Consider the following 16,886-nt stretch of genomic DNA (forward strand, 5'->3'; position numbering starts at 1 on the left):
CCTGGCTAGCCTATTTACTTACTTATCTCTGAAGAGATGGCTAGGCTTAATTAATTAACATTTAAACATTAACCTTGAAGATATGTCTTTGAAAATGAGATGGAGCAATCTCCAAGAAAATGCTCAAATTCTGAGAGAAGCAAAAACTATCTTATGGTCTTTAAGAATTGGCTCCATTGACCTAGAAAATTCTGGAAATGACCTCCTATTTCATTGTGCATACACCTGAATGAAGTGAAAGATGAAATGGAGGTACTTTGGAAAGCAATCCTTAATAAAAAAAATTGCTATACACTTTACACTTTGCAGCTAATCATTCATCCAGTTGTAGCAGATGTTTTCTTGTAAATGGTAAAAAAAAAAAAAAAAAAAAAAAAAAAAAAAAAAAAAAAAAAAAAAATTTAGAGTAAACCACTAGGATCATTCACATATTCATAACAATGAAGTAGAATGTTCTTTTATGACTAAGCTGTCACCACATTTGGGAAAATTCATGTCTCAGATTTTTTTTTCTCACTTTGCAGTAAATATATTGACAACCACACAATTTTATCATTTGCATCAAAAGCTATTTGTAAACAACTATCTATTATAAAAGTATTGTGTTGGTTTTATTACACTTTCTATTCACAAGATATTTAACCTTTGTATTCTCATGATGACAAATTGAGTGCCATTAGCCAAGGAGACTCTCTCCTGATGACAGAGGTGGGTCTCCAGTGAAAGGAATCAAGTGAAGTTGAAGCAGCACAAGGCTTTGTAACCATAGTGACTTTAAGTCAAAGATTATAAATGTAAGAGATTTTTTGATGTATGAGTTGTCCCCAACTCTTTATAATAAATGTCCAGGGTAAATGGGTTTGCAATTGGCTTCCAAAAACATTCTAGAGGTTAAAGATTTAGCCTTATTTGAGATTCTTTCTAAAGTTTCTTTTGCCTGTGTAAAGCAAGGAGAAACTTAACTTTCACTCAAAGCAGGACCCTATCACAAAATATGACAACCCTTCCCAACTTACCTGATTCCTATGCACCCTACGGAATTTAGCTTGAACATAATTCTCTCAGTGAAATCTTCTGTTTCTCTACACTCCATTAATCAGCCCATCTTCCCACCTCCAGATCACATTTCACACCCTCATAGCACCCCCAGTTGCAAATTCATTAAAATTTCTTCAGATGACTAACACACTTTAAATTCTTGCTCAGTCCTTCCTCTTCACAATGATTAAAACTATGTCCAAACAGAAAACATCTTTCTCAAGTGCTTTTTCCTCAGAACTAAACATAGTGCCTTGCACATCACCAATCCTCCAAAAAAGTTTGTTGAATTAATAAAATTAATGCATTAGATATAGTCTATTAGGACCCTTGAAGCTTGAGGTTTTTGCCATAATATTATTTTATTAGTTTAACCCGAGAAAAAAGAGATGAAAAGTGCAAAATCTAGAATGTCTGAGTTGAGGCACATCCATGGCTAGTGACACAGTCTGCCATCTTGGGAGAAGTTCAAAGCTTCCTCCTTCTCACTCTGTCCTCTATTCTACCTCAGGAGGAGGATGCACATGAAGAAAGAGCGGTATTGGATTATAAAGTTGTGAAACCTTCCATGTGACAATGGAAGAGGTTAAAACACCTTGTGTTCCAATAACACATTTTCTTTGTGATTGGGAATCAATTTCAAGTTCTCAGTAATTGAGAATACATGCTCTAGTAGAGAGAAAATAGCATACGAATGAAAAGGGGATACTGTAATAAATCTAACTGAAAGTAATCTCACAGGATGATCTGATCATAAATTCCTAACTGGACAGTTCATGATAGCTGCCAGGCCTATGACTTCTTTAGTAAAAGAGTTAAGCAAGTTCTGTCTGTTGTCCTTTAGCATCTCTATTAACCTAACTTTGAAATGCCAGAAATAACCCTCTTTTTCAGACCCCCGGAAGTAGAAACCATCTGCAAGGGAACAAATAATCTTAGCTATCCTGTACCTTGCTTTCTCCTGCCTCTGTGTAGTCTTCCTTAGTTTCCTCCTTAAATCCAAAGGTATAAAAAAAAGTTGAAAAACTGTCATTCTCTGGAGCTTTTAAGATCTTGCTTCCAGTAACTTTTGGCTTGAATAAGTTCTTAGAGTATTTTTTATAGGTTTAGAAGTGTCTTACATCCATGGACTGTATGATCAATAGAAGTGTTTTAAAAATATGTATTTTATTTCAATTTACCTGGACCATGATATTTGCTTTGTTATAGTTAAAATGCTAATACTGTTTCATTTCTTAAAAATACATCTTTATTGATTTCAGAGAGGAAGCAAGATGGAGAGAGAGAAACATCAATGATGAGAGATGATCATTGATTGGCTGCCTCTGCATGCCCCACAGTGGGGATCAAGTCTGCAACCCAGGCATGCCTTGACCAAGAATCAAACCAGGACCTTCTGGTTCATAGGTTGACACTCAACTACTAAGCCATGCTGACTGTACAATACTATTTCATTAATAGAAAAATTATCTAGTAAATATTTTAAATTATCTTCTTTGTGGAGTATTCCTATTTCCAGGAATTTAAACAGTTATTCCAGGTAATTGTAATTCAGACTGAAAAGAAGAGATAAATATGGGTAAAATAATTTCAAATAATTTATGTAGATATTCCACCCCATTATTTAATTGAGGGCTTGCATAGTGAGTTATTTCTAAAGAATATTGTATGGAAAGAGGAGAGAGTAAATTTACAGTGGAGAACGCTTACAAATACTCCTTGAGTCAGGTGGTTAACATCAACAGTGATGTCACATTGGTAGCATGTATGATATGATTAAAATGATACCTGGAGTTGATATGATTAAAATGATACCTTACTTCTGTGATCTTCCTCATCATTATCACACTGTAATCATGAGGAAAACCACCAGCCAAATTTCAACAGAGGGATATTACACAAAATATCTGACCAGTACTTCTCAAAATGACCAAGATCATAAAAAAAAACCCAAGAAATTCAGACAAATTAGAAATTGTCCCAGCTAAGAGGAGCAAAAGGAAACATGAAAACTAGATATAATAAGGTGTTCTGGAAGGTACAGGACACCAGGTAAAAACTAAAGTAATATTAGTAAAATGTGCCCTGTAATTAATAATGTATCAACAAGTGCACTCTACTAATGTAAGATGTTAATAGAGAAAACTATGTATGGGAATCCTCTGTGGTATATTTTTATTTTTTTTTCAAATCTAAATTGTTCTAAATTTGAGAGCTTATTTTTTGTAAATGACTCTTCAAGCCTTGAAAATTTTACTAGATTAAACATCTTGTAGTCATAAATTTAATTCTATTTATCTCGTTCTAAAAAGAATAGAGACTCTTCTTGTTACTTAGAGCTGCCATATAAAAGAACCACAAATGAGTGGCTTAAACAACAAAAGGTATCACAATTTGGGTAGAAGTCTGAGATTGTATGCATAGTCCTTGGATAGACAATAATGTGGGAAAGCCTGAGGAGCAGGAGGAAGTAAGTTAGAGAGGAGTGGGGACATCTGTAATGCTTTCAATAATAAGGATAATTTTTTTTAAAAAAAGATGTTAGTAGCATTGGGGTTGTTCTGAGGGCTGTTCTATGCCTATCTCCTAGATTCTGATGGTTTGCTGGCAATCTTTAGTGTTCCTTGGCTGGGAGATGCCAATACCCAATATCTCTGTTTTTATGTTCACATGGTGTTTTCCCTGTGGGTATGTATTGGTCTCTGCCAAAATTTTGTTTTTATGAGGATATTATGCATATTAGGTCAGGGTCTACCCTTTTGACTCCATCTGAACTTGATCATCTACAAAGAGTCTATTCTCGTATAAGGTCACATTTACAGGTTCTGAAGATTATGATTTCAAAAGCTCTTGCAGGGATAGAGTTCAACCCATAACAAATACTATCTTTGAATTCTAAATGTTCATCTAAGAAGTCATTTCACTCATTAGGTGACCAATTGAGAGTGGTAATGCTAGGATAGTACTAATATTTTCTTATAAGTCTGAAACTGAGAAATTCAGACATAAGGATATCTGCAGGTAGACAACCAACAAATTTCCAGGCAGAAGGAAGAGCTAATGTGAAAGCACCAAGAGGGAACACACCTGGCATGTTTGAGGCCAAGGTAACTGGAACAGAGAGAATGAAGGGAAAACTATTAAGAGATAAAATCAGCCTTAGCCAGGTTGGTTCCATGAATAGAATGAATAGAGTGTTTGCCTATGGACTGAAGGGTCCTAACTTCTATTCCAGTCAAGGGCACATATCCGGGTTGTGGGCTGGATCCCCAGTGGTGGGGTGGGGGTGTGGGGGGGGGGAGAAGTATACAGGAGTCAGATAATCAATGATTCTCTCTCATTATTGATGTTTCTTTCACTCTCTCCCTCTCCCCTCTTCTCTGAAATGAAAAAAAAAATTTAAAAAATTAATAAAATCAGAGAGCTATTAGGGGACCAGATCATTTAGATTGTTGTTTAATATAGTATTGTGGGTTTTACCTCTAATGAGGGAGAAATCTATTGAACATATCTTGAAAAGAGGAATAATAGGAAAATAATTATTTCCCGGTTATAAAATCAAGTATGGAGAACTAGGGGCAGGAAGAAAGAGACTAGTTTAGAAGTTATTGCAATACTCCAGGATGTCAAGAGGGGAGTGGAAATAAGTTGGATATGATTTTATGCAGAGCAAAAAGACTTTTTAGATTAAATGGATGTGGACAGTGAACAAGAGGAGATAAACACAATACTAAGATTTATGAAAGAATTGTATTACTATTTAACTGAAATGGGAATAACTACAGAAAGGGCTAGAACTTTGTTGAGGATAGGCAGTTTTGGGAGGTCAATATTGGACATATTAAGTTTGAGATGCCTATTAGAGTTTCAAGTGGAGATGTCAAGTAGGTTCTTGGAGACGAAGTGAAACTTTTAGGGAAAAAGTCCAGGCCAGGAACATAGATTTTTGGGCCATTAGCATAAGCAGTAGATAATATTTCAAACCGTTAGACTAAATGACATAGGAAATGAATATAGACAGAGCTGTCTAAAAACAGCTCTGTGTGTTCCAGCATTTTCTAATTTTCATTGTTCATCTGAGGCTCCTTCTGTGGATTTTCTATAGTTCATCCCCTCTATAAATAACTATGAGTGGTTGACATTGCTGTATTGTATAGCAAACTTATATAGCTATACTAATTAGAAGAGCATAAAGATATGAGCAGATCAAATAAATAAGATCAAGATCTCATCAACAGATATATGCACATATGAACATGTGATTTACAGCAACAGTAGTAGTATAATAGTAGAGAGATTTTTTCAACAAATGATATTGAGAAAATTGGCTATGCATTAAAAAAATCAAAGGAACTTAACTTTCACATCATACACAAACATCATTTCATATGTATTGTAGATTTAAATGTGAAGGTAAAATAAGAAAGCATCTAGAATATAACATAGGAGAACTATATTTATAATCTCATTATAGGTAAACATTTCTTAAATAAGAAGCAAAAGCACTAACCATAAGGGAAAGATTGGTAACTGGGATTACATATTAATAACCAGTTTATTCATTTTTATTCATTAAAATATACTATTAAGACAGTTAAAAACAAACCACCAAGGAGGGAAACATGCTGTAAATACTTATCAATGGTAAGTAGCTGTTTTCCCAGATTATGTAATAAACTCCCACATAGGAAAAAGATAGTCAGAAAAACCTCTTCCCCTTAAAAAAACAAGAATACTGAAAGGGCACTATACACACACACACACACACACACACACACACACACACACATTGAATGTAAATATCCAATAAGCATATGGAATATATGAAAATATATTAATCCTCATCAATAATCAGAAAAATTAAAATTTATACCTAAAGAATGTCTAAATTTTATAATACTGATAATAAATATTAAGGGGCAATAGGAATGCTCACACCCTAGTTTTGACTGGTATATAGCTACAACTACTTTTGATAAATGTATTTCATTAAGCTGACCATGTTTTAATAACCTTACATTTTTGTTACTTAACACTAGAGGCCCAGTGCACAGATTTGTGCACCAGTGGGTTCTCTTGGTCATCTCACTTGACAATCTGATTGTTAGGTATTCTGATTGATCTTGGAACCACTCATGAGCCAAAGAAGAATGCATTCTATGACCAATTACTAGTAACTACTGTCTTGGTCTATTTAGGCTGCTATAACAAAATACCACTGACTGGGGTGCCTATAACAAAACAATTTTGTTTCTCATAGTTCTGAAAGCTGGGAAGTCTAAGATCAAAGCACCAGTATGGTCACCTTCTGATGAGAACCCTCTTCATGATTCATGGCTAATGGCTTCTTTCTGTGTTCTGGCTGGTGGAAAGGGCCAGTGAACTTTTTTATAAAGGCACTAATCCCATTCACAAGGGCTCCACCCTCTTGAACTAATTACATCCCAAAGGTCTTACCTTCTAATAACTTCACAAAGGACATTAGAATTTTTGCCTATGAATTTTGGGAAAACAAAAACATTTGGGCCACAGCATCCGCTGTTAGTAGATATTTCTGGATTTGTTTTAAATTATGCAGTTCCCCCTCAAGCACTGCTGGTGTGAATGCAGACTGGTGCAACCACTGTGGAGAACAGTGTGGAGTTTCCTCAAAAAACTGAAAATGGAACTCCCATTTGACCCCGTAACCCCACTCCTAGGAATATATCCCAAGAAACTAGAAACACCAATCAGAAAGGATATATGCACCCCTATGTTCATAGCAGCACAATCTACAATAGCTAGAATTTGGAAACAGCCTAGGTGCCCGTCAGCAGATGATTGGATCCAAAAACCATGGTACATCTACACAATGAAATACTATGCTGCCATAAAAAAGAAGGAATTCTCATCATTTGCAGCAACCTGGATGGAATTGGAGAACATCATGCTGAGTGAAATAAGCCAGTCAATGAAAGAGAAACACCACATGACCTCATTCATTTATGGATACTAAAGAACATTATAAACTGATGAACCAAAAGATAGATATAGAGACAGTAAAGCAACAAGCAGACTGTCAAATTACAGCAGGGAGGGTAGGGAGATCTGGAGGAGATAATAGATCAACCGAAGGACTTGTATACATGCATATAAGTACAACCAATGGACACAAAACTCTAGGGAGAAAGGGCATGTTTGGGGGGGGGGGGGCAATGTTAAAATATGTACACAGATAATAATTTAATAAAAAATGTAAAAAAAAATAATAATAAATTATGCAGTTCCCAGGAAAGAGATTAGTTCCAAATCCTGCTGAAAGATGAGTTTTGGAGGGAATGGTTCGGTTAAGCCTGGACTTAAATAGAAGCTCCAAATCCTGTGATATAAATATAGATTTCATTTTACCTTCCAAATAAAAGAAATGGGTGTGTATTTTAAGTGTGAGTGTGTGTGTGTGTGTGTGTGTGTGTGTGTGTGTGTGTGTGTGTAACAGAATGGAGGTAGAAAATAATTTCTCAGTAATAGGAAATCATTAAGTACCTACTCAGCAGAGAAGAGAAGATGATATAAGATTAACTTGGAGCACCAGATTTCTCTTAGCATAATCTTTTACATTTGTATTTTCAAAGTGCTATTGACTTAGGATAAATATTGGAAAACACTTGGGAAAAAATATTGGAAATGGCATCAATTTAGAGCCAGAGCCTTGGTTTCTAATTTCAGTTATGTCACCAGTTAGGTGTGTGAACTTGAGCAAATTGCTTTTCTTCTCCGGCGTTTTGCTTCTTTACCTGTCAAGTCAGCAATCAGGACAACATGGTCTCTGCTTTCCTTCCAGCTCTAATAGTCTATAATTCTATGGTAGAGACCTTTTGATTAAGTGGAAAAACTGTGAGCATTTGAATCAGGCCTTTGTGATGCTACTTAACCTCTCCTAGTCTCATTTCTTTATCTGTAAAATGGGGATGTCTTATATCTACATTATTTGATTATAAAAGTAAAGAGAAAGAGAGAGACAGAGAAAAAGAGAGAGAGAGAGAGAGAGAGAGAGAGAGAGAGAGAGAGAGAGAGAGAGAGAGAGAAATGAAATTGTCAATTGCTCAGCCTAGCACCTGTGTTTTAATGAACTTCCAAAAAAATGGTAAATCATAATTCTGGCTAAAATCATCTGGGTGAAACTGTCTCAATTCAGACTCCAGTAATACCCTTTGAATCTGATCTCAGAACAATTCTTTGGTAACCCATTCACCCTGATATATTTTTCATTTATGTTTTAAATGTTAACTAAATATTATATTACATTACTAGTAATGATAATAGTGGCAATTTACCCATCACTAAGTATGTGCCCGGCACTGTGCTAGTAATTGCATACAATCCTCATAACAGCAACATTAAGTAGGTGCTTCCTTGCTTGAGGGTTAGGGGCCAGGTCATATTTCATTAAATATGCCTCCCCCACCCCCAGCACCAAACACAGCACCTTGAACACAGTAGACCCTCATTACATATATTTTTGATTGACTGAAATGTGGCAGCAGGTCCCCTGCATCTCTCTTGAATGTATGTAGTTATTTGATTTATAAGAAATTTCTGTCCCTGGCTGTGGTCAGCTAGTGAATTTATGTTTGACAAGAAAACCATAGAGTTTGGCAATTCTGCAGTGATAGGTGATGTGTGATTCATTTGGGGAAGGAATAGACGTTTTCTATTGACTTTGAATTCCTGGGTCTTACAGTGAGTTAATCATGACTATAGAAATGCATGACCGAGCAGACAGATTCAAAGGTAGGAGACTTTCATCTTAATTGCTCCATTGTGTGTTTCCAGATATCATCTGGTTGCCTATTGGTAACATTTTCTATCCCCGCTGCTCAAACGTAGAAGAATGCAGTCTGCTTGTTTGTTCATCTTAGGGGAAATTCTGTAATACAGGAAGCAGGTCCAAGCTGGAAAGGACTAAGATCCAGAACATTGTGACCCGTCAAAGCAGCCAGGATATTTCCCAAATAAGTCACATCTAACTGTATCTGAAGACACTGCCTGGGTTGGCATACAATGAAGACTCATGGGAACACGACCTTCACAAAGGGAACTTTAAGGCAGAGATGAAAAGTGGTCTGGAAGCTTCTCAACCACAGAGGTGGCAGGATGAGAGCTGGCAGACATCACCAGGGCCTCCATTCCAGCTGCTGCTCTCAACCCTCACCCCCAGGAGGCTGGCACCAGGCAGTTCCTCCTCAAGTCATTACTCTTGGACTCCTTCAATTACCCCCATGTTCCCAGTGGATGTTTTTCTTCACTTCCCCTATGAAATCACTTGAATCTGGGCAGCAGTGGGGGGCAGGGGAGTCATATGGTAGGCTTCAGCTTCACCAGCAGGAGAAATGGCCCCGTAAATACTTTCAAAGAGGGCCCACCAAGTCCTTCAGAGGGAAGAGGGGGCCAGGGACATGAATGCGATTATTGTAATGGAGCAAAATGTACGACCTCTCGGGATTCTGTTAAATTCAGCAAAAGGGAATGCCACAGCTAACCATTTCCCTGGGGAGCACTAAACCTGCAGCCAAATTATTAATTAGGGCTTCTGAGGGGCACAGAAAAGGTGGGAGGAAGGTGCGTTTTTAGTTCCAGAGACAGAGCTCCTTTCTAACCTATTTATTTCCATGGGGGCAACTCCTGTAATCTTTTTCACCCCACCCCCAAATAAAACCAGTGTGAGCTACATGCTCACAAGATCCTTGTTGTGCCAAAGATTATTTTTCAATTCAAAAAGAGAACAGGAAACAACTTTTTAAATGAATCAGTAGATGGAGCTCTTTCTTTTTATTTATTTTTTCAATCCAAGGACCCATGTTTAGTGAGGGACACAGAGCTTTTGAATAAAAAAAAAAAAATAGGCATTTTTTAAAAATGAAAACATGTATACGATGTGCTTTCCTAATTGAAAGGGTATATTGTGAAATCATTACTGTCACAGAACATTTGCATTGCATGCGAATGCTTAAGCAAAGAAAATATATAAACCTAAATTGACTTTAGCAATTTGAAAGTGATAGTGGACATCTGTGTTCAATAACTTTTGCTGGTAACTGGTGTTTAATATTTCATGTCAAATCAAGAAGAGTGATAGAAGGTTCTCTAACACAGAGATGGCTGGCATTTTCGCAGCACAGCCTGCCCTTTGTCATACTCACCATAAAGAAACCTGCTGTAGGAGGGTTGAAACGGCACCAGAGCGACTCCTTTTTTGGAACTTATATAAACTTCCAGAATACACTGGTCTCTATTTTCCTTTAGAATGATGTCTATAAGGAAAAAAAAATGTTAAAGAGCTTCTAAAGCTCATTATTTATTTAAGGGCAAAAGCGGGGTGTGCGTGCCTGGGTGTCTGTGTGTGTGTGTGTGTGTGTGTGTGTGTGTGTGTGTGCATGTGTGTGAGTTTAGGGGGGTGGCTTTTGGAAGAAATTACAGAAGAATAAATCATCTAGAACAAATCTTACCTTTGTGTTTTCATCAATCCTGATTCTTTCCTAGTTGGTGTTTAGGAGTTTAGTTGCCAATAGAAACATACCTTCTTAAGGCTCACAATGAAGTATGTCTACCTAGTATTTAAATGTTTATATAGTCGGGCAGGATGGGGGTAGGGAGTGGAGAGTAGGGGGAAAGAGCTATTAACTTTATAGCTTTATATAATTTATTTTTCTATACCATCTTAGACATGGAATCTTGATTCCAAATACATGTTTGTCTTAGCAACAAATGTGATTTTTTTAAAAAAAGAATGGGTGAAGGGGACAGCATTATTTTTGAACAGACCATAGGATTAGCACTTAGTCTTGAAAATGGTCATGTTGACCTGCTAGTCATGATAGGTCATGCTGACCTCAACGTCTTCTTCCATTCAGTTCTCAGGCTGTGGAGTCTGGGAGCTGCTTTGAGACATATATAATGAAAGTAAAATAAGAAGACAATAGAGTTTGAGTTACTCTAGACATCTGGCATCCTGCTATAGTTTATATTCATGTTGACATAAGAGGACTGTATATCTGAGCAAAGAAGTGTTTTTTCTTCCATCCCTTATTAATACTGTGATCCTAGAATGATCAGATCTTTATGCAGGTATATGCTCTTCATCATTTTAAAGAGAGTGGTTCTAGTAGCAGAAAGCAAAGTGTGGAAAGAGTTCAGAAAACTGGAGTAATTTGGCTGAGTAATTAAGTGTATCTAAGTTAGGTTCAAGAATGTAAAGAAATAGAATTAAGCAAATTATTACAAATTTTTATAGGAAAATATATATCACCAAAAATCTGTTAGAACTAATTAATTCAATTCAGTTGCAAGATAAAAGAAATCAGTATAAAAATCTGCTGTTATTCTATACATTAATAATGAACTATGAGAAACATAAATTTAAAAAAATACATTTACAATTACATAAAAAAGAATAAAATACCTAGTAACAAAGTTAACGAAGGAGGTGAAAATATCTGTACAGTGAAAACTATAAGACATTGCTGAAAGAAATTAAAGAAGACACAAATATATATATATATATATATATGTATATATATATGTGTGTGTGTGTGTGTGTGTGTGTGTGTGTGTGTGTTTATTTATATATGAGTTAACATTGTTAAGATGCCCATACTACCTAAAGCAGTCTATATATTTAGTGTGATCCCTATCCAAATCCAATGGCACTTTTCACAGAAATAGAATAAATAATCTTAGAATCTGTATGGAACCACAATAGGTCTCAAATAGAGCAATATCTTGAGCAAAAAGAACAAAGCTGTAGACACCACAGGATGCTTGATTTAAAACATTTTATAAAGCTAAAGTAATCAAAACAGTATGATATGATATAAAAAAGACAGCTCAATGGAATAGCATAGAGAGGTCAGAAACAAGCCAACACATAGATGGTTATTAATTTATGACAAAGGGGCCAATGAAATAAAATAAGTAAAGGAGAATCTCTTTAATAAAAGATGTTGTGAAAACTGGACAGCAAAAGAATGGAACTGACCCCTCAAGACAAAAGCAGTTGTTAATGAATAAGACTTGAATGTGAGACCTAAAACAATAAAACTCTAGAAGAAAACTGAGAGGGGATGACCATTCCTTGACATAAGTCTTGGCAATATTTTTTGGATTTCACACCAAAAGCAAAAATAAAGAAATTGAACTATATCAAACTAGAAAGCTCTTAAACAGCAAAAGAAATCATCAATAAAAAAAAAATAACTATGTAATGAGAGGACATATTTGCAAATTATGCATAAGACAAAAAGTTAATATCTAAAATATTTAATGAATTTATACAATTCTGTAGCAAAATAAAACAAAAGCAAACCAATTTAAAAAAAAAAATGGGCAGAGGAACTGAGCAGACTTTTTCCCCCAAAGAAAATATGCAGATGGCAACAAAAACATGAAAAGGCGTTCAATGTAACAAAAGATCAGGAAAGTGTACATTTAAACCTCAACATCACTTCATTCCTGTTGGAATGACTGTAATAAAAAGATAAAACATGTTTTCTAAAATCAATAAATACATATTATCAGGTGAGAATTAAGAAAAATAAAAGTGTCTGCAAGGATGTGGAGAAAAATAAACCATTGTGCACTCTTGGTGTGTCTGCCACTATGATGCAGGCATTATAGAGGTTCCTCAAAAAGTTAAATAGAACTACCACACAACTCAACCCTTTCAACTCTGGGTAGTTATCTGAAGGAAATAAATGACTACTTAGATAAGATATCTGCTCCCTTATGTTTATTTCACATTGAATCATTTTTTTATAATACCCAAGATATGACAACATAAGTATCCATTAATAGATGAATGGATTTTTAAAAATGATATACATATATGTGTATATAGACAAAAGAATAGTATTGGGCCATTAAAGAAGGAAATCCTGCTATTTTTACATGGGTAGATCTTGAGGTCTTCATGCTATGTGAAGTAAGTCAGACAGGGAAGTACAAGGACTGTATGATCTCACTTATATGTGTAATCTTTAAAAGACCAAGCTCACAGAAGCAGAGAACAGATTGGTGGTTTCCAGAGACAGGGTGTGGGAGTTGCGGGAAATGGGTAAAATTGGTCAAAAGGCACAAACTTCCAGCTATAAAATTAGTAAGTAAGTCCTAGGAATGTAATATACAGCATGGTGACATTAGTTAACAATTCTCTACTGTATATTTGAAAGTTGCTAAGAGAGGAGATATTAAAAATTCTTATAAATATGTAACTATATAAGGTGATGTTAACTAGACATGAGGTAATCTTTTTGCAAAATATACAAACAGTATATCAAATCATGTTGTTTACCTAAAGCTAATATGTTATATGTTAATTATTATTCAATTTTAAAAAAGAATAAGGCAGGTACTAATTTAGACAAATCTTGGGAAATCTCAATAATATAGGAGAAAACAGAGTGCATAAAAGAGGAGCATGCTCAGTGATAATATGGAATGTAATGGAAAACCAAGCTAATTTTACACTGAAAAATATACACTGAGTGGCCAGATTATTATGATCTCTGAACACAAAATAATCTGGCCACTCAGTGTATCGATATATCCTCTCTAATAAAAGAGAAATATGCAAATTGACTGTAACTCCACTACACCCACAAACCACGCCCACCAGCTAATCAGAAACAAGTATGCAAATTAACCCAACCAAGATGACTGCAGCCACAAAGCAAGCAGGAGGCTTGGATTTCCCATTTCCCCAGTAATGGAGGAAGCCAAGCTTTCCACACACCCTGGCTGGCTTACACCTCCATTCAAGACTACAAAGTTTCAATTATAGAAAATAAATAAATCCCAAATACCAGGGCCTCCACTTGGGTCGCTGGGGGGCATGGCTGGCCTGCCAACCACCACAGGCCCCTTGCCCAGACCATCCCACACCCCAAGGGGACCCCCATCCTGATCCAGGACACCCTTCAGGGCAAACCAACTGGCCCCCACCCATGCACCAGGCCTCTGTCCTATCTAATAAAAGAGAAATATGCAAATTAACCATCACTCCAACACACAAGATGGCTTTCCCGATGTGGTAAAAGATGGTTGCCCCCATATGGACACAAGATGGCCACTACAAGATGACCAGCAGGGGAGGGCAGATGGGAGGGACTAGGCCTGCAAGGGAGGGCAATTGTAGGTGATCAGGTCAGCAGGGAAGGGTAGTTGGGAGAACCAGGACTACAAGGGAGGGCAGTTGGGAGAGATCAAGCCTGCAGGCAAGGGAAGTTGGGGAGGACTCAGGACTGCAGGAGAGAGCAGTTGGGGGGGGGGGGGGGGAGACCAAGCCATCAGAAGAGGGCAGTTAGGGGTGATCAGGCTGGCAGGGGAGCAGTTAGGCATCAATCAGGCTGGCAGGGAAGTGGTTAGGGGCAATCAGGAAAGCAGGCATGTGAGCAGTTGGGAGCCAGCAGTCCGGGATTGTGAGAGGGATCCCAGACTAAGGGTGCAGGCTGGGCTGAGTGACACACCCCCCATGCACAAATTCCATGCACTTTTATTATATAGGCCTCTAGTCCTATATAATAAAAGGCTAATATGTAAATTGTCCCCTCCACCAGGAGTTTAACCAGCAGGCAGGCCGACCAACTACCCATATCTCCTCCCCTGGCCAGGCTGGCTGGACTCCACCCATGAACAAATTCATGCACCGGGCCTCTAATACATATATTTATACACTGAGTGGCCAGATTGTTATGCGTGGAGAGATTTGAAGAGAAATTTAGGTACCTTTTTATAATAAATAATATGGAAAGGGTATAGAGAACTCTTTGCTTTGTTTCAAAGTGTCATTAGCTAATAATATAATACTATAATACTTGCCATTTTTTTATATGTATTACAAAATTATAACCATCTGAATCTCCTCTGAGGATCAAGGAAGTGCAAGCATCTTCCTTATTGGGGACTGCTAGAAGCTACCCATTGTCTACACTATCATGAAAGTGCAGCAGGAAACACAGAAGGCTGATGGACCTTGGGCTTTAGTAAGGACTAAAATCTATGCACTGATTGTTCTGTCAAGACAATGGTGGCTCAAGGCAATCCCCTGACCCAGTGGTTGACAAACTCATTAGTCAAAGAGCCAAATATCAACAGTACAACGATTAAAATTTATTTTGAGAGCCAAATTTTTTAAACTTAAACTTCTTCTAATGCCACTTCTTCAAAATAGACTTGCCCAGGCCGTGGTATTTTGTGGAAGAGCCACACTCAAGGGGCCAGAGAGCCACATGTGGCCCGAGAGCCACAGTTTGCCAACCACAGCCCTAAACTGATAATCTTTTACTATTTACCAAAACTTACCTTTGATATGCATGTTTGCTTCACTAAAGTGCAAATGTGTATTCTGATAAGTAAAAAGCCAATGGGTCTGGGCATTTGAGGAACTTGTCCTCTAGAGAGTAAGGTTTCCGCCTGGCTCCCCCCATGCCTTCTAAATTTACATTTCTTTTCTAGTGTATTTGTTTATATGCAGCCCCTTCTTTAGATCCTGAATCCTTGCTGTAAAAGGTTGCGGCAGGGGACACATAGCAAAAGGTGGCCTAACAAAGATTAAACAGAACCAGAATACATTTGTCCAAAAAGCCAAGCAGCCTCAATAGGGCTGATGGCAGAGGCTTCAAGACCACAATCTAATAGCCTCTCTTTTCTCTTATGGCAGGAAAGTACAATTGCCCACCAGATCTGGGCATTCAATGTGCAGCATTCAGGGAACCAAGCTGATCTCCCTGGCAGATGTTAAAATGATGGAAAAATGCAGATAACATTCATGGGGAGGTACAGCCTTCTCTTTCTAGATCTGCCAGGGTGCTCTGCCCTGGGGCTTAGTCTGGTTCCCATACATTTCTTAAGTAAAATCCCAGCCATTGTGGCTAGTTAAAAGGGTAAAAGAAAAAAGATGTCATCACTCAAATGTTTCCCATGTAGGATATGTTTGTTAGTCATCAGTCTTATGTATCACTGTTCGATGGAAAGGTCCACATTTACAGTAACCATGTGCCCCTTCATCTTCTCCAGGCTGCAACCAAGTCTGGACAACATAAATGCCTATAAGCATCCATCATGAGCACATTGTAGCTTCTTGCCAAGAGGCCGTGGCATTGAAGTCATGGGTACGAACAGAACACTACAGTGAGTGAAAATGATCTTTGTATCAACATACAAAATGCTCCTTTTGCCTCTTTCTTATCAAAGAGGAGCCAACGTCAGTCACAGAATACCATCATTCAGAAAACCAATCCTCGTGTTCTCAGGAGCCTGCTTTAGCTCCCTATTTGCAATCAGAATCCTCTGCTGCAAGTAACCACCACCTACTTCTAAGTTGTTTGTTCCTGTTACCTACTTTTATTAATAATCCCTTATATTCTTTTCTATTTCAGATATCAACTATCTTTTAAATCAAAATGAAATGTATACTTGACAACTTCTGACTCAAGCATTTGGTTCCCCACAAATTCTGACACGGTACTTTGCCTTGACATAACTCTTCAAAACCAAGAGTTATGCAAGGAGGGACACTTGAGAACCGGGGACCCCTGTCCTTCAAAGCCTCCCCAATTTCTAGAAAGCAGTGGCATGTTGAAAGTGACAGAAGCAAATCTGCTTAATCACATGGAATTGAGTGTGTGTGTGTGTGTGTGTGTGTGTGTGTGTGTGTGTTTGGACACACCAAAAAGAACCAAGCTGAATTTCACTTCCTAGCAGTCTTAAGCAATACTTTCCTGGAGTCATATTCCTCCCATGTGTTTATACTTTTATGATAATCCCTGATTTTTCAATTCAGATTTCATTAAAGTCATGGTTCTCATCCTCTTTCT

The sequence above is a fragment of the Pipistrellus kuhlii genome, unplaced genomic scaffold (assembly GCF_014108245.1).
Source record: "Pipistrellus kuhlii isolate mPipKuh1 unplaced genomic scaffold, mPipKuh1.p scaffold_m20_p_2, whole genome shotgun sequence".
NCBI classification, from domain to species: Eukaryota; Metazoa; Chordata; class Mammalia; order Chiroptera; family Vespertilionidae; genus Pipistrellus; species Pipistrellus kuhlii.